The 27,082-nt window shown below is 38.2% G+C and overlaps 1 non-coding gene across 1 annotated transcript; it reads right to left on the reverse strand.

Moving 5' to 3' along the window:
* Positions 1–2,242: 2,242 nt before the first annotated feature.
* Positions 2,243–2,349, reverse strand: LOC113758827. Its single transcript, XR_003466859.1, has one exon. It is a non-coding gene; the product is annotated as a small nucleolar RNA R71 (small nucleolar RNA).
* Between the last annotated feature and the right edge of the window lie 24,733 nt (positions 2,350–27,082).

Consider the following 27,082-nt stretch of genomic DNA (forward strand, 5'->3'; position numbering starts at 1 on the left):
CGGATTGAGGTGATCTTTATACCATTTTAAAGCTAAGAAAGAGACCTACAATTCGTATGAAGACATCGAAATCCATTTCTGCCATCTTCATGGGCAAAACGTTGGAATACAGAAGCTGCATTCTGTGGTCGGAAGTTAAAACAGAGGTTTGAACAGGTGACAGTATTTCGATCATATCTCAGGCTACAATGCTCCGATTTGGATGATTCTTGAAGCATTGGAAAGCTAACTCAAAGGGCTACAACTTTTGTGTTTTGTACAAAAGCTAGTTTGGCCTTTATCATGGAGAAAATCGCAGTTGAAATAAGGCCAGAGTGAAAACGCGAGTAGACAAAACGCGAGTTTATACCGCGTTTTGTGTAGGCGCGTTTTATAGCCGAAATTCTGCAATTTGACTCAGTCAATTCTCTTGTGTGCATACCACTTTCCAGCTATAAGATGCAAGGGAATTCGGTGCACATGCTTCTGCAATAAAAGAGAAGACCAAATGAGTGTGGACAAAAGGAAACATCATATCTTTGACTTCTTTTTACAAAATCTGAGTGGAGGAAATTATGAAGTGAGAGGAATGGAATTTCTACCACCTTTTATGCAGAAATACAGGGGAGAAGCCTGGATGACCAGACGTAGCTAGTTTTCCTTCTTGCAACAAGTTTTCTCTCTAGTTAAGAGTTCTTAGAGAAGCATTTAGAGTTTTCACTTGTAATCATATTGTGCAAGAACATAGCAGGAATTGGAGAGCTTCACCTTCAATTGGCTAAGCTTTCTTTTATCTTTCTTATACTTGTACTTTATGATGTTTTGCATTAATAAACTTGTGAATTTGATTGTTAAATCATTCATGAGTAGCTAAACTCCTTCATCTAGGGAGTAGATGAAACTTATGGCTAAATAATACTAATTGAATGTGATTTACACTTGTTATATCTTGAGTTAACTTGTCTACTTGTGTAGCTGTGATTTCTTGTTATTGATTGATCACCAATAGCATGTTTATAGTGTTATTATTCAATGAGAATTGGTAATAACAATTGAAACACATGAGTAGTGCTTGAGTTGTATGTTCATGAAAATAGAGATACACTTAGGTGGATTATTGAGCATTTCATGAAATAAAACGGAGTAGTAGTAGTATTTCACCATGAAAATAGGGAAATCTATATTGCTCTAATCCATTTCATCATGAAAATGAGACTTGGTAATCTTGGAAATAAATCTCTGGTTAAGCAAGAATAATAGCAAGAAGTAAATCCATTCATTTGTGTAGTTTATGCCATAAGTGGAATCTACATCCCTAGAATCTTCATTAAGTGAAATTTCTCTATTTGCATTCAGCATTTGTTAAACTAGATTTGTATATCAGATTTGTAGATTACAGCATTAGACTTTCTCTGCTCAAAAATTAATTGTAAGTCTAAATAATAGAGAGAACAGGGGCTTAGTAATTGTTTAAATTGCTCCTCGTGGGATCGACCCGATACGCATCTTGTACTAAAATTGCGACCTGTATACTTGCAGTCCAACGGGTGTAAAATCGGAATTAAACTTGCACTTAAAGTGAAAACCCGTCAAGTTTTTGGCGCCGTTGCCGGGGAGCGGCAATATTAGGGCCTAGTCATCTCTATTAATTTAGACATTTTCATTGTTTTTATCCAAGTTGTTGAATTAAAACTGCAAAAATTTCTCTTATTTTTATTTGTAGTGCATGCACCGATCAAATAGAGAAGTTGCACATTTTGATCCTGAAATTGAAAGAACATTGCGGAGACAAAGGAGGAATACACTGCATCAAGAGGAACAAGAGGTTTGGCAGCCAATAGAAGATATCTTGATAGAATTACCATTTGAAGAAGAAATGGCGGAAAATGACCTAAATAGGCGAGTTCTGCGAGATTTTACTATACCGGGAACACAAGGTTCACAAACGAGCATAGCAAGGCCTGCGGTAAATGCTAACAACTTTGAGATTAAACCATCACTTATCCAAATGGTTCAACAATCTCAATTTGGAGGTAATGCAGTAGAAGATCCTAATACACACTTAGCTACATTCTTGGAAATTTGTGATACAATTAAAATGAATGGAGTTAGTGATGATGCTATAAGGCTAAGATTGTTCCCATTTTCATTAAGAGATAAGGCCAAACTTTGGCTACACTCTCATGCTCCCAATACTTTCACTGGATGGGATGAATTATCAAGAGCATTCTTAAATAAGTATTTTCCACCAGGTAAGACTGCTAAGCTTAGAATGGATATCACTAGTTTTAGCCAATTGGAAGGTGAATCATTATATGAGGCATGGGAAAGGTTTAGAGATTTGCTTCGGAAATGTCCACATCATGGACTGCCGGAGTGGTTAATCATACAAACCTTCTATAATGGTTTAGTTTTTTCTACTAAAACTATGATCGATGCAGCTGCAGGTGGAGCTTTAATGGGTAAAACACCCCAAGAAGCTCATAATTTGATAGAATAAATGGCAGCAAATAACTATCAATGGGCCAATGAGAGAGGTAATACAAGACGTCACGCAGGTATGATAGAAATGGACACTCTCAATATGCTGAGTGTTCAAATGAATAATGTGATGAAATTGCTAAGTAGACAAGGTCCAAGTTCATCTAATGCACATGTAGCATGCTGTTCTGTATGTGGAGGTGAACATGATACTAATGAGTGTGTCGATTCTGAACAGGTACAATTCGTCAATAATTACAATCGTAATGCTCAAAATAACTCCTACTCGAATACTTACAATCCAGGATGGAGAAATCATCCAAACTTCGGATGGAAGGATCAAGGAAATCAACAAAGGCCAACCAATCCGCCGGGATTTCAACCAAGGCAACCACAGGCTGAAACTAAACCAAGTTGGGAGATCGCGGTGGAAAAACTTGCTAAGGTGACTTCGGACAGATTTGAACGAGTAGAAGGGAGACTGGATCAACTCACTACAATGTACAGGAATGTAGAGGTCCAAATTGGTCAAATTGCTAGTTCTTTGAATAATCGAAATCAAGGAGAATTACCTAGCAAAACAGAGGTCAATCCTAAGGAGCAGGTGCAAGCCATTACTCTTCGTAGTGGTAGACAATTAGAAGATCCTCCAGTGAAGGAAGTTGAGAAAGATGAGAATGAAAAACAAGAAGAAAAGCAGAGGAACCAAGAGGCGATTGTGGAGGAAAATAGGCGGGAGAATCCAAGAGAAAAGCAACCATCATCTTCCACTACCATTCCAATACCCCCTGCGGTTCCATTTCCACAAAGATTAAAGCAAAATAAGTTTGATAAAGATTTTGAAAAATTTGTTAAACTTTTCAAACAATTGCACATTAACATTCCTTTTGCCGATGCTATTTTGCAGATTCCATCTTATGCGAAATTTCTCAAGGAAATCATGACTAGAAAAAGAAAGTTGGAAGACTGCGAAACAATAGCATTAACGGAGGAATGTAGTGCAATTATTCAAAATAAGCTACCACCGAAGTTGAAGGATCCGGGGAGTTTTTCTATACCTTGCACCATAGGTAACGTTGATTTTTCTAAGGCATTGTGTGATCTTGGTGCTAGTGTATCATTAATACCTTTAACGGTGGCTAGACAATTGGGTTTGCATGAGCTTAAACGCACTAATATTACTTTGCAACTAGCGGATCGGTCTATTAGATATCCATTGGGAGTGTTGGAGAATGTATTGATAAAAGTTCAAAAATTTATCATTCCAGTAGATTTTGTGGTATTAGATATGGAAGAAGATATATCTATGCCAATTATTCTAGGTAGACCATTTCTAGCTACTGCAGGTACTATTATTGATGTCAAAAATGGCAAGCTTAAGTTTCAAGTAGGTGAAGAAGAGGTAGAATTTAATTTGAATGAAATGGAAAAATACCCTTCTTTTACCGATCATGCTTATTCTATTGGCACAATTGATAAACTAACCCAAGAGATGAGTCAAGTCAACTTTGACTTAGATCCTCTTGAGTATTGTTTAATGAGTTTAGGTAAGCAAGAAGATGTTTGTGAAGAAATTGAAGAATTGGCCAAGTACTTGGATTTTCAAGCACCTTATAAAAGGGGTAATTTGTATGAAAGTCTTGGCCAAGGAAAAGGGTTTTCACAACCTTCAGAAATTGAACCTCCAAAGTTAGAGCTCAAGCCACTTCCGACTCATCTAAAGTATGAATTTCTTGGAGAAAATAAAACTTTACCTGTAATTGTTAGTGCTGACCTTGATGATGAACAGTGTGCAAAGTTGTTAAGAGTTCTAAGAAGGCGTAAGAAGGCAATTGGATGGACAATTTCAGACATTAAAGGTATAAGTCCTTCTATATGCATGCATCGAATTTTATTTGAGAACGGTTGCAAACCAGTGGTGGAAACACAAAGAAGACTCAATCCAAACATGAAAGAGGTGGTAAGAAATGAAATTCTTAAGTGGCTTGATGCAGGTATAGTCTTTCCTATCTCCGATAGTGTTTGGATTAGTCCAATTCATGTGGTACCAAAGAAAGGTGGAATAACTACAATCATAGGTAAAAATGATGAATTGATTCCATCTAAACTTGTGGTAGGGTGGAGAGTGTGTATCGATTATCGTAAGTTAAATACGGTAACAAGAAAAGATCATTTTCCCCTACCATTTCTTGATCAATTATTGGAGCGAATAGCCGGATATGAATTTTACTGTTTTCTTGATGGTTTTTCAGGATATAATCAAATAGCTATAGCTCCAGAGGATCAAGAGAAGACCACATTTACATGTCCTTATGGCACTTTTGCCTTTAGAAGAATGCCATTTGGGTTATGCAATGCTCCCGCAACTTTTCAACGATGCATGATGGCTATTTTTTCTGATTATATTGAGAAAATTATGGAGATATTTATGGATGATTTTTCTGTGTATGGTTCATCTTTTGATCAGTGTCTTCATAATTTGGAATTGATTTTGCAGAGATGCGAGGAAACAAATCTTGTACTGAATTGGGAGAAATGTCATTTTATGGTAAAAGAAGGAATTGTTTTAGGACACAAGATTTCCTCCAAGGGAATTGAGGTGGATCAAGCCAAAATAGAAGTCATCGAAAAATTGCCACCCCCAAGCAATGTCAAGGGAATAAGGAGTTTTTTAGGACATGCTGGCTTTTATAGACGTTTTATTAAAGATTTTTCTAAAATAGTAAAGCCATTATGTGATTTATTATGTAAAGATACTCCTTTTCAATTTGATGACAATTGTTTGGTTGCATTTGAAAGGTTGAAGAAGGAATTGATTTCGGTCCCAATTATAACTTCGCCTGATTGGTCACTACCATTTGAATTGATGTGTGATGCAAGTGATTATGCGGTTGGAGCAGTTTTGGGACAAAAGAAAGAAGGAGGATTGCACGTCATTTACTATGCTAGCAAGTTGCTAAATGAGGCACAACTCAATTATGCAACTACAGAAAAAGAGCTATTGGCAGTGATATTTGCTTTGGATAAATTTAGATCTTATCTAGTAGGATCTAAAGTTATTATATATACGGACCATGCGGCTCTTAAATATTTGTTACATAAAAAAGATGCAAAACCAAGACTAATTCGGTGGATTCTTTTATTGCAGGAATTTGATGTGGAGATAAAAGACAAAAAGGGAACAGAGAATCTAGTAGCGGATCATCTATCACGCCTAGAATATATTCCAGTCAAGGATCAAGTTCCTATTCAAGAGAATTTCCCGGATGAGTTTGTCCTAGCAATTATCAATTCTCCATGGTATGCTGATATTGCTAATTTTTTGGTAAGTGGAGAGATTCCAAAGGGAATTAATTACCATCAAAAGAAGAAATTCTTACATGATGTCAAAAGTTACTTTTGGGAGGAACCATTGCTGTATAAACATTGTGCCGATGGTATGGTACGTAGATGTATTCCCGAAAACGAGGTACATAATATTTTATATCATTGTCATAACCTTGAAACAGGTGGACATTTTAGCACCTCAAAAACTGTGGCAAAGGTATGGCAATCAGGGTTTTATTGGCCAACTATGTATCGAGATGTTCGGGAATATGTTAAAAGTTGTGATGCATGCCAAAGAACTGGAAATATATCTCGAAAGAATGAAATGCCCCTAACTACCTTCTTAGAAGTTGAATTATTTGATATATGGGGTATAGACTTTATGGGACCATTTCCAAGCTCTTTTAATAATAAGTACATCTTAGTAGCAGTGGATTATGTTTCTAAATGGGTAGAAGCAATCGCTTCACCTACTAATGACTCTAAGGTTGTACTCCGATTCCTTAAAAAGAATATTTTTTGTAGATTTGGTATACCTAAGGCCATAATAAGTGATGAAGGAAAACATTTTTGTAACAAACAACTGGATTCCTTATTGTTTAAATATGGCTGTAGGCACAAGACATCACTCCCGTACCATCCTCAAGCCAATGGACAAGCGGAGCTAGCTAATCGTGAGATAAAGCTCATTTTGGAGAAAACTGTGAATAAATCACGCAAGGATTGGGCTACAAAGCTAGATGACACACTATGGGCTTACCGAACGGCATTTAAGACTCCCTTAGGGATGTCGCCGTATCGTTTAGTCTATGGAAAAGCTTGTCACTTACCTGTAGAGATTGAACATAAAGCTTATTGGGCTATTAAAGCAATTAATATAGATTTTAATCTTGCAGGTGGAAGGAGATTACTTGAGTTGAGTGAATTGGAGGAACACCGGTTACATGCATATGAAAATGCCAAAATTTACAAAGAAAAGATCAAATATTGGCATGACAAGCACATTATTCCTAAACAATTTCAGGTAGGGCAAAAAGTGCTTTTATTCAATTCACGCCTGAGGTTATTTCCAGGAAAATTGAAGTCAAGGTGGTCTGGACCATTTGAAGTCACTCAAGTATTTCCCTATGGAGCGGTTGAAGTGGCAAATTCAAGAAATGAAAGGTTTAAGGTCAATGGACAACGAGTGAAACCCTACTTGGCAGGTGAAATCGTACCCAAAGGACTCATATGTCTTTTGGGCGACTCTTCTTCAATTTAAGAAACTGAATGTGTGAGTCGAGCCAACGACTATAAACAAAAGCGCTAATTGGGAGGCAACCCAATGTTTATGTTATATGTGTTAAATTGGTGTCATTTTGTGGTTTGAATAAGTGTTTTAGTTAATTTGTTGTTTTTGTGTGATAGGGTTGGCAAATGGAAGCAAGAATGACCATTTGAGGTGAAAAAGGCGAACTGTGATCAAACAACTCAACCCCTCGATTTGCGTTAAAGGTGTTTTTGATTCATTATAAAGGGGTAAAATGCATGTTTTTAATGTTTTACATTTGTTCCAGTGATTAAAATTGGCAAACAAATGATCTATGATGCATTTTGAGTCATTGGGGTACCTTTTGTAATTTTTCAAAAGTTGAAATTCTGCTAAAAATCGAAGCCGAAAACGCGTTTTCCAAGGCAACGCGACTATAAGTCGCGTTTCTCAGAATCGCGTTTTCAATTCTGCGCCTGCAGAACAGAAAACGCGCCTTTAAAACGCGACTTTAAGTCGCGTTTTAGAGGAAGTCGCGTTTTCACGCCTGAGCAAAACTGGAAAACGCGACACATATAAACGCGACTTTAAGTCGCGTTTTAATACGTAACCGCGTTTTAAATTCTGCGAGATTTGTGCAGAAAACGCGGATTTAAAAACGCGCGTTGAAGGCGCGTTTTTAGTCGCGTTTTCGGTTCATTTTTCTGCTTCAAAAACGCGATTTCCAGAACATTTCTTCACTTTTCCATTTTTCCAGCCGCGTTTTTCTTCTTCTCTTCTACCCAACTCACAAATCTTCATTTGTACTCCATAATCGTCTAAGCCGAATTGAAGATCATTTGGGCATTCATCCACCGCCCAATCGTGATGCAGAGGATGACGATGATGCCGAGGGGGATGACTGACTTGGCACACTGCAGAAGCTATCTTTAGTTGATGAACTTGCTTGCCTAATTATATTAACTTGTGGAACTTAAGATGTTTAACTTCATTTTATTTTTCTGTTTTCTATGTGGTAGGTACTTGTATTTTGACAGTGGTCCGTGATTAGTGGCTGATAAGGATCTCAGCCATTGACTTGGGGAGTACTTCTTTCTTTTCTTTTCTTCTTTTGTTTCATTTCTTCCCTACACATTGAGGACAATGTGTAATTTAAGTGTGGGGGGAGAAATATGTGTGATACTTGTGGTTTTAGTTGTGTTTGATATAATTCTTGTGCTTAAATGGTGTTTCTTGTGGTTGCTGGCAGGGAGTTTTAGTCCACTTTTAAGGGGAGATTCTGTCAAAATTTTTCCAAAACCTTATACATATATATGTTATTAACTATAATAAATAAATAAAATTTTGTCACTTATCCTTTTGAAATAAATATATGCGGTTTTGATACTTCTTTTCTTATGAAATTTGGAAATGATTTTTATGTGATTATAATTTTTACATTTATAGGAAAGTATATCTAGTAAAGTGGAGAAAATTATGCCTACATTTTGTATATTTGATGAAAATTCTTCTTTTTATCTAATTTTATAAGATAAGAAATTAATATGGTTAATAAGTGTCATACTCTTCTCATGATTACTCTTAGAGGGAATTTTATTATATATATACATCAAAAAAAAAGGGGTTATTCTACTCCAATGATTCTCGTACCGAGTAACCGGGGGTTGGCATCTACAAATGTCGACATTCGCGTAAAAAGGTACTTGAATTAAGAGTATGCAAAGCAACTTGAGTATGTGAAATGTTGAGTAACCGGGGATCTGCATCTAAAAATGTTGATCTTCGCGTCAAAAGGCATTTTTCACAACTTAAGTAATATTTAATCCTTAAAATATATATATATATATATATATATATATAAAAGTAAATTAAATCCCTCTTTAAGAAAAATAAGAAGTTGATCATGAGATTAGTTAGCATCTTTATTGACTATAGGAGTTGCTTGCTTGCGAAATTGGATAAAAATAAGAAGTTGAGTTGAATTGGTAAAATTATGGTATACTTGGCTCTTCTTTGCTTGATATTATGAGTACTTGAACTTAATGGAAAGATCACATAAGGGTTATTTACCTTGATTCAAGGAAATGGAGTTGAAATACTACATATGTTTATTTTCAATTTTTGGATCATTGATGGTTGGAATTTCATATTGCTTGAGGACAAGCAATGATTCAAGTGTGGGGGTATTTGATAAGAGTTTATTTTACGTATTTTTAAGTGCATTTTATTAGTTAATTTTGAGTTGATTATTTAGTTTTATAAATAAAATAAAGAGGTTTTTGGTAAAATTATATATTTTTGGTAAAAGTGGATAATATTGCATTTCTATTGATTTTAATGGTAAAAACTTCATTTTTATGCAGGAATGATGATTCAATCACCAAAGGATGTCAAATGAGGTAAAAAATAGAGATTTGGTGATGAATTCAAGTGGCAACAAGAAGAATGAAGTGAAAAACGTTCAAGTGAGGAAATGCAATACAAGTCAGTTTTGACACTCTTCAGTATTTTGACCATATCTGGAGCTACACTTATCGGATTGAGGTGCTCTTTATACCATTTTAAAGCTAAGAAAGAGACCTACAATTCGTATGAAGACATAGAAATCCATTTCTGCCATCTTCATGGGCAAAACGTTGGAATACAGAAGCTGCATTCTGTGGTCGGAAGTTAAAACAGAGGTTTGAACAGGTGACAGTATTTCGATCATATCTCAGGCTACTATGCTCCGATTTGGATGATTCTTGAAGCATTGGAAAGCTAACTCAAAGGGCTACAACTTTTGTGTTTTGCACAAAAGCTAGTTTGGCCTTTATCATGGAGAAAATCGCAGTTGAAATAAGGCCAGAGTAAAAACGCGAGTAGACAAAACGCGAGTTTATACCGCGTTTTGTGTAGGCGCGTTTTATAGCCGAAATTCTGCAATTTGACTCAGTCAATTCACTTGTGTGCATACCACTTTCCAGCTATAAGATGCAAGGGAATTCGGTGCACATGCTTCTGCAATAAAAGAGAAGACCAAATGAGTGTGGACAAAAGGAAACATCATATCTTTGACTTCTTTTTACAAAATCTGAGTGGAGGAAATTATGAAGTGAGAGGAATGGAATTTCTACCACCTTTTATGCAGAAATACAGGGGAGAAGCCTGGATGACCAGACGTAGCTAGTTTTCCTTCTTGCAACAAGTTTTCTCTCTAGTTAAGAGTTCTTAGAGAAGCATTTAGAGTTTTCACTTGTAATCATATTGTGCAAGAACATAGCAGGAATTGGAGAGCTTCACCTTCAATTGGCTAAGCTTTCTTTTATCTTTCTTATACTTGTACTTTATGATGTTTTGCATTAATAAACTTGTGAATTTGATTGTTAAATCATTCATGAGTAGCTAAACTCCTTCATCTAGGGAGTAGATGAAACTTATGGCTAAATAATACTAATTGAATGTGATTTACACTTGTTATATCTTGAGTTAACTTGTCTACTTGTGTAGCTGTGATTTCTTGTTATTGATTGATCACCAATAGCATGTTTATAGTGTTATTATTCAATGAGAATTGGTAATAACAATTGAAACACATGAGTAGTGCTTGAGTTGTATGTTCATGAAAATAGAGATACACTTAGGTGGATTATTGAGCATTTCATGAAATAAAACGGAGTAGTAGTAGTATTTCACCATGAAAATAGGGAAATCTATATTGCTCTAATCCATTTCATCATGAAAATGAGACTTGGTAATCTTGGAAATAAATCTCTGGTTAAGCAAGAATAATAGCAAGAAGTAAATCCATTCATTTGTGTAGTTTATGCCATAAGTGGAATCTACATCCCTAGAATCTTCATTAAGTGAAATTTCTCTATTTGCATTCAGCATTTGTTAAACTAGATTTGTATATCAGATTTGTAGATTACAGCATTAGACTTTCTCTGCTCAAAAATTAATTGTAAGTCTAAATAATAGAGAGAACAGGGGCTTAGTAATTGTTTAAATTGCTCCTCGTGGGATCGACCCGATACGCATCTTGTACTAAAATTGCGACCTGTATACTTGCAGTCCAACGGGTGTAAAATCGGAATTAAACTTGCACTTAAAGTGAAAACCCGTCAGTTAGTACACCTACGGGGAATCAACGTTTGGTGACTAGTATGGTCTATAGGGATTGCGACGTATGGGTAGGTGAAAGGAGGTTTTTAGGAGACCTGATTAGCTTGTCCATTAAGGGGTACGATGTGATTCTAGGTATGGACTGGTTAGCCAAATATAACGCCCAACTGGATTGTAAAACGAAAATAGTTGAATTTCGCATTCCTGGCGAGGCAACCTTAAGGTTAGATATAAGGGGTAGGTTAGCCTCATCTGCTCTCATTTCGGGCATTCGAGCTAGGAAACTGATAAGTAGAGGGGCGCAAGGATATTTGGCCTTTCTAATTAATACCCCTACGGATAAGTTAAAGGTAGAAGATGTAGCCATAGTGAGGGACTTTCCGGATGTTTTCCCTGATGAGTTAGTGGCTTTACCTCCAGAAAGAGAGATAGAATTCCGAATAGATCTTTTACCTGGAACCGCACCTATCTCAAAAACCCCTTACCGAATGGCGCCGGCAGAACTTAAGGAGCTTAAGTTGCAACTGCAAGACCTTTTGGAGCGGGGATTCATTCACGAGAGTGAGTCTCCTTCGGGAGCTCCGGTTTTATTTGTGAAGAAGAAGGACGGTACGTTGAGGATGTGTATTGACTATAGGGGACTGAACAACGTTACGATCAAGAATAAGTATCCACTGCCCCACATTGACGAGTTGTTTGACCAGCTGCAAGGAGCAGTGGTTTTCTCGAAGTTGGACCTCCGACAGGGATACTACCAGTTGTTGATCAGGAAGGAGGACATTCCGAAGACTGCTTTCAACTCGAGATACGGGCATTACGAGTTCGCCGTTATGCCCTTTGGATTGACTAATGCTCCCGCCGCCTTCATCGACTTAATGCATAGGGTTTTTAAACCCTACCTGGACCGATTTGTCGTGGTGTTTATTGACGACATTTTGGTCTACTCCAAGTCACGCGAGGAGCATGAGAAGCATTTGAGAATGGTGTTGCAGACATTGAGGGAACATCAGCTGTATGCCAAGTTTAGTAAATGCGAGTTCTGGTTGGAGAGAGTAGCGTTTCTAGGGCACGTGATCTCCCACGAAGGTATTTCGGTGGATCCAGCGAAGGTTGAGGCCGTGACAAATTGGAAAAGGCCAGAAACTCCCACGGAGATTCGCAGCTTTCTAGGGCTAGCTGGGTACTACCGACGGTTTATTAAAGATTTTTCCAAACTGGCAGGACCTTTAACTGACTTGACAAAGAAGCATGGCCAGTTTATCTGGAACGGCCGATGCGAAACAAGTTTTCAAGAATTAAAGAAAAGATTGACCATGGCTCCAGTACTGGTCTTGCCCAATGGAGTGGACGGGTTTGTAGTATATGCGGATGCGTCGCGAGAAGGACTGGGATGCGTTTTGATGCAGAACCGGAATGTGATTGCTTTCGCCTCTAGAAAATTGAAGCTTCACGAGCAGAACTACCCGACTCATGATCTAGAATTAGCCGCAGTGGTGTTTGCTCTGAAAAAGTGGAGGCATTACCTATACGGGGTGACCTTCGAAGTGTTTTCGGATCACAAAAGTCTTAGATACCTTTTCTCCCAGAAGGAATTAAACATGAGGCAACGAAGGTGGATGGAGTTCCTGGAAGATTACGACTGTACGATCAATTACCATCCGGGAAAGGCAAATGTGGTAGCAGATGCCTTGAGTCGTAAGGTGCAAGTAGCAGGGCTAATGATTAAGGAGTGGGGTTTGCTAGAATCCGTGTGCGAGTGGAAACCCTGTCTAGGGAGCCATAAGGTGATATTTGGCAATGTTAGGGTTACCTCCACTCTACTGGAACGTATTAAAGAGGCACAAAAAGAAGATTTGATGGTACAGAAATGGAGAGAGAAGGTGGAAAAAGGAGAAACAACGGACTTCAATTTGAGTCCTGAGGGTATTTTGAAGTATCGGAACCGAATAGTGGTACCGAAAGTGGAGTCGATGAAAATGGAGATTTTGGAGGAAGCTCATAGATCTAAGTACACAATCCATCCGGGTAGCAACAAGATGTATCAAGATCTGAAAGGAACCTATTGGTGGGACAATATGAAGAAGGAAATCGCGCAATATGTACAGAAATGTCTCATTTGCCAGCAAGTGAAAGCAGAACATCAAAAACCATCGGGTCTGTTACAACCCTTGGAGATACCCGAGTGGAAGTGGGAAAACATCACCATGGACTTCGTTTCAGGATTACCGAGGACGCAAAGAGGACACGATGCCGTTTGGGTGATCATTGATCGATTAACCAAGTCGGCCCATTTCTTGCCGGTAAACATGAAGTACTCAATGGACAAATTGACTCGACTATACATGGATGAGGTTGTAAGACTACACGGTGTCCCTGTGAGCATTGTCTCTGATCGGGATCCACGGTTTGTGTCTCGGTTTTGGCAGAAGTTTCAAGAAACCCTGGGGACGAAACTCAATTTAAGCACTACCTATCACCCTCAGACGGATGGCCAGTCAGAACGGACAATTCAGACGCTCGAGGACATGCTACGAACGTGCATTCTGGACTTTGGAGGCAACTGGGGTCAACACATGACCTTAGTCGAATTTGCGTACAACAATAGCTTCCATTCGTCAATTCAAATGGCTCCGTACGAAGCTCTCTACGGACGCAAATGCCGCTCACCGATTTACTGGGATGAAGTTGGTGAAAAGAAAGCACTAGATCCGGCAACCATTCCATGGATGGAAGAGGCTCAAGAGAAGGTCAAGTTGATAAGGCAACGGATCCAAACCGCTCAAAGTCGCCAAAAGAGCTACGCGGATAATCGAAGAAAAGATTTGGAATTTGAAGTTGGAGACCATGTGTTTCTAAAAATCACACCTTTACGAAGTCTTACAACGGGCAAAGGAAAGAAACTTCAACCGCGGTACGTCGGACCTTACAAGATCCTGCAGAGGGTTGGAGCGGTCGCGTATCGATTGGAACTACCGTCTAGTCTTTCTCGAATCCACGACGTATTTCACGTCTCGATGCTAAAGAAGTACCATCCTGACCCATCTCATGTTTTACAACCGGAGGATATCGAAGTAGATGAATCACTGGCCTATGAAGAGAAACCGGTCCAAGTGCTCGATCAAAAAGTCAAAGAGCTCAGAAACAAGCGGATTCCATTAGTGAAGGTGTTATGGAGAAACCACGGAGTTGAGGAAGCCACTTGGGAGATGGAAGAGGAAATGCGAAAGAAATACCCAAACCTTTTCGGGAAGTAAGGTGAGAAATTTCGAGGACGAAATTCTTTTAAGGGGGGGAGAGTGTGAGAACCCGTAAAACCCTAATATTTTCCTAGGGTTTATTTCCCTTTAATTGCATGTTTTCTGCATTTTCTGGCTTAGAAATATTTTCTTAGTGGATTTTATGAGCGATTCTAGTTTTAAGATGACTTTTCTAGCATTGGTGAATTTTTAGAAAATTAAGAGTGAATAGTAGACGTGGGACCCACTAGTGTGAAAAGTTCGGAAAAATTCGGCCAGTAAGTGTAAGTTTCGGATACTGTGAAAATTTTATCGGGTGTTAAGTGATAAGTAGAATGTGTGAAGTGATTGATGTGAGAGAGGAAAGAAAGATAGCAATGCATTTAATAAGGTGACAAGTGTCACCTTCTCATTTGATGCCTTTTAAGACTTACTATTCAATTTCTTGACTTTTTTTGACCAAAGAATTATATATCAAAAAAATGCACAAAATTCACCATTTTTCTCTCTTTGTTGGCCGGCCACCTTGAGCAAGAAAGGAAGGAGATTCTTCAACTTCCAAGCTTCCATAAGCTTCAATCTTCCATCACCAAAGGCTTAGACTAGATTCTAATCCATAAAAACTTTGCTTCTAGTGATAGTAAGTGTGTTGGTGAACTTTGTTTGAAGAGCAAAGGTGACCACAATCTCTCTTTCCCTTGTTTCTTGGTAAGTGAAGCTTGAACACCCTCTTACACCTTATGAAGCTTAAATTATGCTTAGTAGTGATTGAAGTGCTGAAATTTCTGGTTTTATCTTGGTTTGAAGTGATTTGGTGAAGTTTTCTATTTTCTTGGGAATTTTTCTGGTTTAATATGAAATGAATGTTGTGTCCATCTTTGATGATTGGCAATGGACTATAATGGCTCTAGTGGATGTGAAATGTGGATAAATGCAACTAATTTTGGATTTGGATGGAAAATGGGAAAGTTAGGGTTTGAAAATCCCCAATTCTGTCCGGTGTTAGATCACTAGGTTAGAGGCTGAATTAGACTTTGCTCAAAACATGAAAGTTGTGGGTATTGATGTGATGATGATGCCTGTAAAATTTCAGGTAATTTGGATCAATGTAGAATGAGTTATGACGATATTACTGTAGCTGTTCTGCTTGGACAGAATGCGAAACCTGCGATAGTAATTGGACATTTTGACTGGAATTGGTTTGGATTTTGGAGTTGGTGTCTTCTGATGAAATGTAGCTGAATGTCTTAGCTAACATATGCCTTTGGAATTTCGGCATTTGGACTTGTATAGACTGAGATATACCGATTACAGTTTTCTGTCTTTTGCAAACCTGTTTTGGGAATTCTGGTCTTAGTTTTGGCATTTTTGACCTAGTGGTGCTAGGAACTGGATTGAGTGCCCTTCTACATTGTTGTAACCCTGTTTCATAGCTTCGAAATGGTGGGTCTTACACCCCCAACCGATAACCGTAGTGAAATTGACGCCATTACCGCATTCTAAGCTCAAACACGGTTTTTCTATCGAGGCTTAAGTTAAGGCCATATATTAATTTCTGGTTTGCTATCATGCCTACTTATGCATGTGAAACCCTATTGGGGTTGTGTTTAGCATTGTTTGATGACTCGTTCTCGAGTCTCATTGCATTTGTTGTGTGATTCTAGGGCGTGACGGTAGCTCACGGCGTCTTGGTGATCACGGTGTATGAAACACCATTTTCTCACTTGGTGAGTATACCACTCACTTGATGGATTACTATGTGGCTTTGTTAAATGTTATGTGCTGCCTTAATGGCCTACTTGGATATTGAAATTGATCAAGGTGAGGGTGTACTTGACCGCCCTCACCTCTTTTGTTATTGTCACTGATTGGTTACCGTTTTATTGCATTACTGGACTTGATATATTGGTTGGTAAATTCCATTTCATGGAAACCGAATTGATGTCGTTTGGACGATGTCCAACGGCCATACTGCATTACTGAGCTCAACTCCGTTTGGTAGTCAATTGGATCGAGCCGGCGAGGGCTTGGTCGTGAAGATTGAATTGCCACGGGGACTGTACTGGGGAACCTTGTGGTAATGAGACCCTTGGTTCCGGTAAACTCGAGTATTACCAAAAGCTACTGAAATGGAGTGCGGGCCCGGTTGGGGTATGTTGGGTGGAAGGAATGGAAGTAAAGAGTTGTCTACGGTTTGGTATTTTAACATTGACGGAGAGTCAATGAGATTGGTTCAAGATTGCAAGCGTGGAAATGGGCTCTTGAGAGCCGACCGTATCCTTTTACCATTTTGCTTCATTGCTTATTTGTGCACTTTAAATGAAGGTTCATTCTTATATGACTTTGATTGCTTATTGGGTGGTATACCACTGGGCCTTGGCTCATTCCGTGTTATTTGTTTTCCTTACAGGCAAATGAATTCTTTTGGAAAAGGTTGTGACAAGTTGAGCTCATGTATATGTGTTTTGATTAGCTCCTTGAGGGTGAAAACCCTAAGTGCTTTGATTGCACAAATGTTTGGGGTATAAATGGCTATTGTATAATGTATGCACGAAATGGATACTTTGGTAGGCCGTTTGGCTTGTCAATGTTGGGTTCCAATGTATATATATGTTTGGTAAATGTTTGGATGGATTTCGGATCACCACGGCTTTCAAACGGAAAAGAAAAACATTTGACCGAAGGTCACTGGCCTGAATCCGGCCAGGAATCCGGCCAGAAACTGGCCGGATTGAAGGCCGGATTGCCTGTGAAAATTTGAAAATCCGGCCAGTTGCTCACTGGCCGGTATCCGGCCAGACAATCCGGCCGGAATCTTGGCCGGATTGAGGGGGGCTTTTGAAAAAAATTTAGAATGCTCACTGGACAGTATCCGGCCAAGAATCCGGCCGCTAATCCGGCCAGATTCCGGCCGGATTCTGACGTGGCCAGCACTATTCATTTCGGTTTTCAATTTTCATTTTTTTTATTTGGTGTTTTCTGACTTGTTTGCGCGCAATGGTATGTTCCGGAACGTTATAGAACGACGTTAACTGTACCGTAGTCCTGGCGAGAGCTGGGCAGGCAGTCCGCTAACCCCTTTGGTTCGCCTTAGGGGAAGGTGGGGCTGTCACATGTTACATATCTTCAAATCCTCTCAACCCTAGTCCATCCTCAACTGTGGGGTAACACAAATCCCTCCAAATGCACTAATGATGTTTGGGACCTAAATCAAACTCCCCTCCCCCCAATAGAAATCTACCATGATTCGTTCTACGCACTTGAACACAGCTTTAGGAGGATCCATGACTGCCATCACATGCAAAGGAATGGAAGACAGAACATGTTTAATTAAAAGCAATCGACCACCTTGTGAGAGGAATTTCTTCTTCCATCCTACCATCCTAACAACAAACTTCTCAACCAAAAATTGAAAGAAATCCTTTCTTCGATGTCCATTATATAGATTGCATCCCAGATAAAAGAAAAGGAAAGAGCCATGTCTAAAACTTGTCAAGTGTTGTATGAAATGTACCTGGCCAACTCCACACCTCTTCGATGCTATAAAAAACTTTTTTGTTTGTTGACCCTTTGCCCTGATCCATTCTGGTAGAGTTCTTAAAAACTCATCAAATTGCCCACAGATCTCCTATCTCCTCTTGCAAAAATCACAACATCATCAGCAAATGAGAAGTGTGTGATATGTAAACAACCTCTCGGCATCGCATAATGAGTCACACTGCCTTCCGACACCTTCTTGTTCAGTCCCCTGCTTAGAGTTTCGGACGAGCATAATAAATTTATAATCAAAACAAAACTTTTGGAGTAGTAGCCTTAAAAAAAGCCATGGCACTCTATCGAATGCGTTCATCATGTCCAATTTAAAAATGCAATTGTGTCCCTGGGCTCTCATGTTAATTGATGCCACCATCTCTTGCGCAAGAAGGACATTCTCAGATATATCTCGGCTTGGGACAAAGGCAGATTGCTCTTGCGAGATAAGGCTAGGAAGAATAGACCTCAACATGTTAGCTAGCAACTTCATAAAAATTTTGTTGACAAAAGTGCATAGACTAATAAGACAAAAATCTGCAAACATAAAAGGGCTCGGCTTCTTCAAGATCAAAACAATAAGCATACTAGAGATGCCCTTAGAGATCAGGGTTCCAAGCATAAAATTCCTAACTGCTGCTAAAACATCATTCGTAACAATGTCCCTGCAGTGTGTAAAGAAAATGCCTAAGTATCCATCTATACTTGGGGCACTGTCCTTATCAAGCCCAAAGACAACCCCTTTTTCCTCCTCCATTGTTACATTGCGCAACAATTCCTTGTTTTGGTCTAAAGATACTAGCTCAGGAGTATGATGCACTAATTCACCAACATCCCTAACCTCCTCAGCAGTTAAAATTTGCTAGAAAAAGTTAACAGCCTCCTGTGCAATTTGCTCCTCGTTCTCAATCCATGCACCATCCCCATCTTTAATTTGGCGGATCGTAAGTTTTGATCTTTTTTCCTGGATTGAGGCATGGAAAAAATCTTGTATTGAAGTTATCATCCTTTAACCACTTTAACTGTGTCTTTTGACGCCAAAATTCCTCCAGATTTCTCAAACTTTGAAGGAGCCGAGCTTGTGCACAATCCACTTCACTTCTCGCCTCTTCTATTGGCTGAGCTTCATACATAATTTCCTTTTGCTGAACTTCTACTTCATTTTGCCTAACAGCCTAGAAAATATTACCAAAATGCTGCTTGCTCCATTCCCTCAAGCAACTTTTCATCCGTTTTAAATTGAAAGCCAATAAGTACATCCCATACCCTCGCATCGGTAATTCCTAGTTGTCACGCAGCACCTGGAGAAAACCATACTTTGAAACTCAAAAAGTTTGAAATTTAAAAGGTTTCGGTACACACGAGTTACCCAAGCTCAGACTCAATAACAGCGGGGAATGATCAAAGGTGGCATGGTTGAGATGTTGGACAGTAGTGTTCAACAAAAAGTTAAACCATAGCTGATCGACTAGCACTCAATCTAGTCGCTTCCAAACTTTGGCTCCTACTCTAATCCCTGACCATGTTTATGAACTCCCAGAAAAAGGCAACTCCTAAAGGCAACAGCTAGAAATTGCTGCATTAAAATTAGAAATGCACCAAGATCTTGAGCAGCCCTGCCTGCATATTCCATCATCGAAGTTATAACGTTAAAATCCCCTCCAACTAGCCATAGTCTTGTGATTGTTCCAGCAATATGACACAGCTCAGACCACAAAATTTGCATTTCAAACCTTGTACATTTGGCATAATTAAGGACACATTTACCATCTCAGTCCAAGAGTCTAGCATAACATGCAGGAATTGTTCAGAATTATAGAGCACATTAAAATAGAAACTAGACCTCCAAAAGATCTAGATTTTATTTGAGGAATTAAACAAACAAAAATCAAAAGAAAGTTTCGTACAAAGGACTTCTATATTAGACGCCTCTACCAATGGTTCTAAAAGAACTAAAGTAGCAATACTATGTAATCGAATTAAAAGCTGTAAACGATGAATATAAGATCTGCCCATCACTCCCCTAATGTTCCAGATTAATAGGTTATGCATTGATTCTAGTTTGCAGTGAAACCTCAATGGCTTTGGAAGCTTGAAAGCACCATGGTAGACTTGTTAGAATCTATCAGGGAAGCTTAACGCAATTCCTCCTTTTATTTGATTCCCTTGAACGCGCCATGGTGAATCCGTCCGCATCCTAATTGGTATCTGGCTTGAATAGGTGCAGCTTCAAAGAGTCGCTAAATTGCTTGAAGACTGTAACAACATATTGTTATTAGTTCTTTCCCGTAGCATATCCTCACAATCAGAAAAGGATCCTTTAGGAAAACCTTTGTCCCACCCATTGGAAGTGAGCAACGTATCATCACGAATATGCCCCAGCACTATTGGATCATCAATAACAACCAATTGAGCACCTCTCAAATCGCTTTCAGAGGGCTGCTATGAAAGGCCAGTGTGCTGGGCTATTTCTTTTTCCCTCTTGTCCTGACTCATCTCACCTTCCTCACCTTCATGAGCCTCAGCAGCAATATTTAGAACATCATCATGCATCTGCTCAAACGCCACTACATCCTTAACCTTCTAAATGTAGACTACACGATTGTCACGGCCTTGGGGATTTTCCCTATTTTCCTTATTGTGGCGATAGTCCAAGTTTGAGTTACCCTATTTGCTACAGAAAGAACAATAAGATGACAAGTTATCATAAGCTACTCTCTGCCAGAAACCTCTACGTCCCACTCCAATCCAGATACAGCCAGGGTGCTCTTTTGAGACATCAAGGCTACCGTCACTGCGTCTAATCTATATAGAACATACCCAGGCAACATTAAGTCGGGCCAAGGCTATCATCACTGAGTCTAATTTGAGAGGGGTTCCAATTGCACTGGCTATTGAAAACAAAGAAGATTTCTCAAAAAAAACAAATTGGTAGCATCTCAAAAGAGATCCAAACTGGTGCATAAGAGGATTCACTGGTAAGTTTGAAGTCTAGAGACCACTTAAACATACGCATTGGGAAACTTGATATACTCTAAAGCCCTTTCATCCAACATCGTAAATAGTCTTCCTCCAATGAGAAACAAATGAGAATATGCCTCTAGTCTAGCAAACCTATTGAGAAATCAAATTTAAAACCAATTGTTGGAAAGGACTTCTGCATGGTGTCAAGATTAGGCCGCCATGTGAGAACACTATAAGAAAAATAGCTTATAGAAGCATATCAAAATGTCACAAGTCACACTTTGTTGAGGCACTTAATATATTGAGACACATACCTACTGTGCCATGTAAAACCTATGTCATAAAAGCTTTTAAAGGCACAATTAAGTGCCACAATATAGAAAACAATTCATATATCTAGAAGTGCCATAACAAGGTTATAATGCTTACACCTAAAAATGCTTTAATTGGGATTCAACTTTCAAAAACTCAACTTTTTAGAAGCACAAAACAATGCCATCTTAACTTTAAGTTGACACTTAAAAATACCTTAACAGTCCATCCTTGAGACAGTACTATTTGGCAGAAAATGGTTGTAATTGAGGTACGCAAGTGTGTCACTATATATCTTAATGTAGATATTGGCAAATACCTCTATATTAACCTTTTAGAGGTGTTTTAAAATGCCTTAAAAACCTGCTGTATAACAAGAAAAATTCTACTACAAAAAACCCTTATCGTGACACTTACAAGTGCTTGAAAAGACTGGATTTTTTTTCTCTTTTTATGCCTAGCCACAGGTACTACTGTGAATATGACATTCCTGTAGTATCAATATAATCATACATTCATATTGGACATCTCACATTCAATGACCAAAACCAACAATATTTGATTGAAAACCCACTTTCAAATTATCACCATAGCCAATGATTACAGTTAAAGTATTCATAACTACTAGTAGTTTTCCAACCAACCAATTAAATTATCATCCTTACAAAAAAAGTATAATATTTGATTTAACATTCATGAAATAGCTAGAATGTCCTACTAATTGTTTGCCATGATTTCACCTCAATAGCACCAGATAAACTAAAATCAACTAAACTGCTGGTAGACCAACTTCGTGTAATATATGCAGTAACACTTTGTCCTTTTATACTTAGAGCACTTTTATATAAATGGATAAGTATCCATATGTGATGCCCCCACTTCTCCCAAGGGCGAACCCAAGGGTATCCGTAGAACACCTGCCCAACTCTCGCCAGGACTCGATGCAAGTCAAATTTAAATTTAAAGGTACACAACCAATAATAAAATTCAAATTAAGGAAAATCTCTCCCTTAAATAAACTTCCAAGTCTTACATCACAAGTTACCAAAATTACCTCAATCTTCAAGCTTAAATACAACCCAAAAGAATATGTACTACAGTCATCTGCCATAATACAACATAAAATTTCCAAAAGAAAAGAACTTAGTACTATTCGTGAGCACTCTTGGTCTTGAACCCTATTAAGGAAAACAAAAGCGTGGAATGAGCTAAACAGCCCAGTGAGGTTCCAAACTACACTAGCAGTTCTAATAAATCAAGTAAATTGAGCATAACACATGTATGGTTCAAGATTTTACATTGGCACATTAAAATGAGACATTTATCATTGTATAGAAATAAACACACATTGAAAGTATACGGTGTTCACTTGGAACGATTTCGGTCCACTTCACCTTATAACTCCAGTGATCCCCTCGGTTTGTCTGGCCATCACCTTATCCCTCCAGTGGTAATACTCGAGTATACCAAAACGATGGCTCAGGATTCCAACCAACCAGATCGAGCCCAGTCCTAGCTCGAGCAGGTTAGTATCCAAGGGCAGGATCCAGTTCAGCTTAGAGCTTACAACATGCGCAAGTAATCAAGTAAATCGGTAAACGGTAGTGGTTCACGGTTAACGGTAGTAATTTATGGTTAAACGGTAGAAATTTGTCATTTTAGTAGGTCGAGTGAGATAAAGTACACACTCACCTTAAAACGGTGGATAGTTACATAGGAGCAATTATAGAGTGCACTTAACACTTAAGCACACAATAACTATGAAGTAAACATGTAGCAAAACTGTTCAAGTCACGTACACCTATAAGGAACACTCACCGAACTCAAGAGTGTAAAACAAGAGCGAGGCAAGATCAAACGAGTTCCTTGGGATCCTCTTGACCATCTGAGACATGTACAATTACAATTCACCTAGGTATTCAACCAAGGTCTAATAGTATTCCCGCTACTCTCACTTAAGAGATAACGAATTCAAATCGAATACAAATATCACTTAATAACTTAATCCACGAGGGTAGCATTTGAAAATACCTAAGAATACATTAATCCAAGTCAAGTCATGTCCAGGATTCTCCAAGTTGAAGATTAAACAGATCTCTAAGTTTTGGCACGAAAACGAAGAAAGATGGACGATTAGTTTCTTGTCAAAATTCCCTAGTTGAATGCCCAAGTTTCAAGTATAAGTGAGCTTTCTCATTTTTCAAACTAATGGAGATAAAAATCATCCAAAACTCCACTCATTTCATATAAAATATCAAAGATAAGGTTCCAAAATTCAAGTGTAAAACTAGTGCAATTCACCCAGAACTACTCTAGCCAAACGCTTCCTTTTTTGAGTTTAACTCGCGGAAATCGAGGCAAAAAGAACTAGGGTTTGAAGTTTATTTCTCAAGTATAAAATAAGGTGTTAAATTCACAAGAGAACTTGTATCATTCATGAAATCGAGTTTAAAATTTTATCAATATCGAGATATGAAAACGAGTGCTCAAAAACTCATTTCATAAGAGATCGGGAAATTTCAGTTTTGCATGACAATCTTTGGAAAATCGAATCTTGAGTTTGGCATGTTCAAAATTAGAAAACATTACACCGTTGGAAACTAGATCCATAGTACTAAAAGTTCTTAGAAGACATTTTTCTAGGATTCAAAATGGAAGGCAATCATTTTTCAGCTCAAAGTGGCTGATCTGAGCATACAAGACAGTTTCAGTCATGTTTTTCGGCAAACTTTGGAAATTTGGCAAAATTCACAGAAAGTGAACTAGCCTTTGAAATTCGTAACACAGTATGAGTTTCAAACACAATAAACGGAACTAGATTCGGGGTTTTGAGCATCAGTGTGACGCCCTCACTTATCCCTAAGGCGAGCCAAACGGTATCCGCGGGACACTTGCCCAGCTCTCACCAGGACTCATTACAATCCACAATTCAAAAGCTCGAAAATACTGCGAATAACTTCAATACATAATTAAAGTACTCCAAAATATTTCACACTTACAATTATTTAGCTTTCAAGCTTAAGTACAACCCAAAGGAATGTGTACTATAACCATCCACTATAATACAACTTTAAATTTTCAAAAGAAAGCTATCTAGTATTATTCACGAGCACTCTTGGTCTCGAACTCTGTTAAAGAAAACAAAAACGTGGGATGAGCTACACAACCCAGTGAGGTTCCAAGACACTCTAGCAGTTCTAAAAAATCAAGTAATTGAGCATACCACATGTATGGTTCGGGGTTGCACGTTGGCTCATGAACATGAGACAATTATCATTATACCAGTACTTTGAGCATGTCACAGGTATAACACAAGATTTACACGTTGGTACATTTGCATGAAATAGTTATCTCTATGCAAAATAAACACATATTGAAGGATACGGTGTTCCAGTGGAACCATGTCGGTCATCTGCACCTTATAACTTCCGGATCCCCTCGGTTTGTCTGGCCATCACCTTATCTCTCCAGTGGTAGTACTCGAGTATACCGAAACGGTAGCCCAGGGTTCCAACCTACCCGACCGAGCCCAGTCCTGGCTCGAGTAGGTTAGTAACCAAGGGCAGGGCCCAGTTCAGCTTAGAGCTTACAACATGCACAAGTAATCAAGTAAACCGATGAACGGTAAAAATTTATCATTTTAGTAGGTCGAGTGAGATAAAGTACACACTCGCCTTAAATTGGTGGACAATTTCAAATGAACATATAATTTATGGTAATCAAGTAATCAAGTAGTCAAGTAATCACGTAAGCAGGTAATCAAGTAAATTGATAAACGGTAAGTAATTACGGTTAACGGTTAACGGATAATGGTAAGTAGTCACGGTTGATTGATAGACATATTAAATAAATATGCCCTTCAAGGATTTCATGTCGAGTAATTCAAGTAGTCACGTAAATATGCTCTTCAAACACTTCATATTGAGTAGTTCAAGTAGTCACGTAAATATGCTCTTCAAGCATTTCATATCGAGTAGTTCAAGTAGTCACGTAAGTATGCTCTTCAAGCATTTCATATCTAGTAATTCAAGTATACCTTACTTAGATATGTATGAGTGTGGTAAATACTTAACATGTAGCACTTAACACTTAATGATCATGGAATAAGCATGTCATAGACTTATTCAAATTACGTACTCCTACATGGAACACTCACCTATTCAAAACAAGTGAGTAAGTACTCAAACAAGTGTTTAGGCGTCCACTTCGAGTTCCTCTTGAAGGTCTCCTTGACCGCCTGAGCAAATAACCATCAATTATCATACACTATCACTTAGAACCCCTACTTAACAAAGAAAGTTGTACTAGTGTACAATCTAAGGAGAATTCATGAATTGAGCCTTAATTATTTATAATCGAGGCTCGGAAGTGGGTTTCAAAAACACAAGAGAAATCTGATTTTTGCCTTTGAAATCAAGTATAAAATGGTTTAGCAATATCGGAGGAAAATGGAGAGTTTGAAACCCTTAATTTCCTTTAAGTTCGGAAATTTCAGATTCGGCAAGCAAACTTTGAAAAATCAGATCTTACTCTCTATGAGTCCAAAATTGGAAAAATTGGTACCGTTGGAAACTAGTTTGAAAGTACTAAAAGTTTCTAGAAGACACTTTCCCATGATTCCAAACAGAAGGTATTCAAAATTTGTCTCAAAGTTGCTGTTTTGGCTTGCGAGACAGTTTCAGGGTTGGTTTTCGACAAAGTTTGGAAATTAAGCAAAATTCACACAATGTAAACCAGCCTTTAAAATTTAGAACTCAATTAGAGTCACAAACAAAGTTTAAAATGTAACAAGCAGAACAAGAATCGGAGTTTTGAGCACCAAGATATAGTAGCTCAAAGTTGCTGAAAAATCGAAACTTTTAGGCAATTTCCAGGTTCAAATCACAAATTTTGGAACTTTGGTTAAGCATTGAAACGGACTCAGAATGCCACCGAATTTGGCATTATTATACTACCATATAAGGGCTATTCCTCTGTCGAATTTCATAGAAAAATACATACGGGAAGTTGGTTAACAAAGTCACGAAAGTTTCTAAATTTTCAAGGCAAAGCTGCCTTGTGCTACCATTTCCCTTTTCTAAATCATTTGGCTAATGAAATATTTTCTAACATGGTTCATTTGTGTAAAAAATGTCTAAGTAACATTCAAGATACATTTTCTTAGGTGATTAACACCAAGAATTTCGAAATAACAAGTCCCAATTCCAAAAGAGTCATTCAACTAGCCAAAAAGAGCGTTTTTCATCACTGAATCAGTTTTGAAATTCAGGCACAACTCACTCAATTCAACTCGAAATTGAGCTGTTTGGTGGCGTTGAAAACTACATTCATAAGGCTACAATTTCTCAGAAGAAATCATTTTAAAATTCTGTCCACAAGTAGCTCATATTTGAGCATCAATTCGCTGCTCAAAACAGAGCTCCCAGTGTAGACGCTAAACAAGACAGTCATGTTAAAACGATTGGTATGGACTACTCAGGTGGAATCAGAATGTGAATTTTATACCGTTGGAAATCTTGGAATGTCTAGTTTTCATTACCACAAACGGCACTCAATTTCGATATCGGAGCAAAATGTTATAGCTGTTTGAAAAACACTGCCAGAGCAGTTTCGGGCAAAATTCCAGTTTTGACAGATTTTCGAAACTCAACATTTAACCATCCAAATCACGTAATGTTTTGTGGAAACCTTCCACACAACCACACAACATGTATACATCATAAACAAGTCAATTTAACCACAAAAATTTCAAATTAAAGCCTCTGCACAAACAGGGCAGATTCGGCCTTTTCCTCTTTCAAGTTTCCTTTGATTTCTTCCACTTCCTCAATTTAGATCCACTAGTTTTGCACTAAAACAACACATATAACATCTAAAATCATCATATCAGTCCTTATAT

The sequence above is a fragment of the Coffea eugenioides genome, unplaced genomic scaffold, assembly GCF_003713205.1.
Source record: "Coffea eugenioides isolate CCC68of unplaced genomic scaffold, Ceug_1.0 ScVebR1_748;HRSCAF=1478, whole genome shotgun sequence".
Lineage (NCBI taxonomy): Eukaryota > Viridiplantae > Streptophyta > Magnoliopsida > Gentianales > Rubiaceae > Coffea > Coffea eugenioides.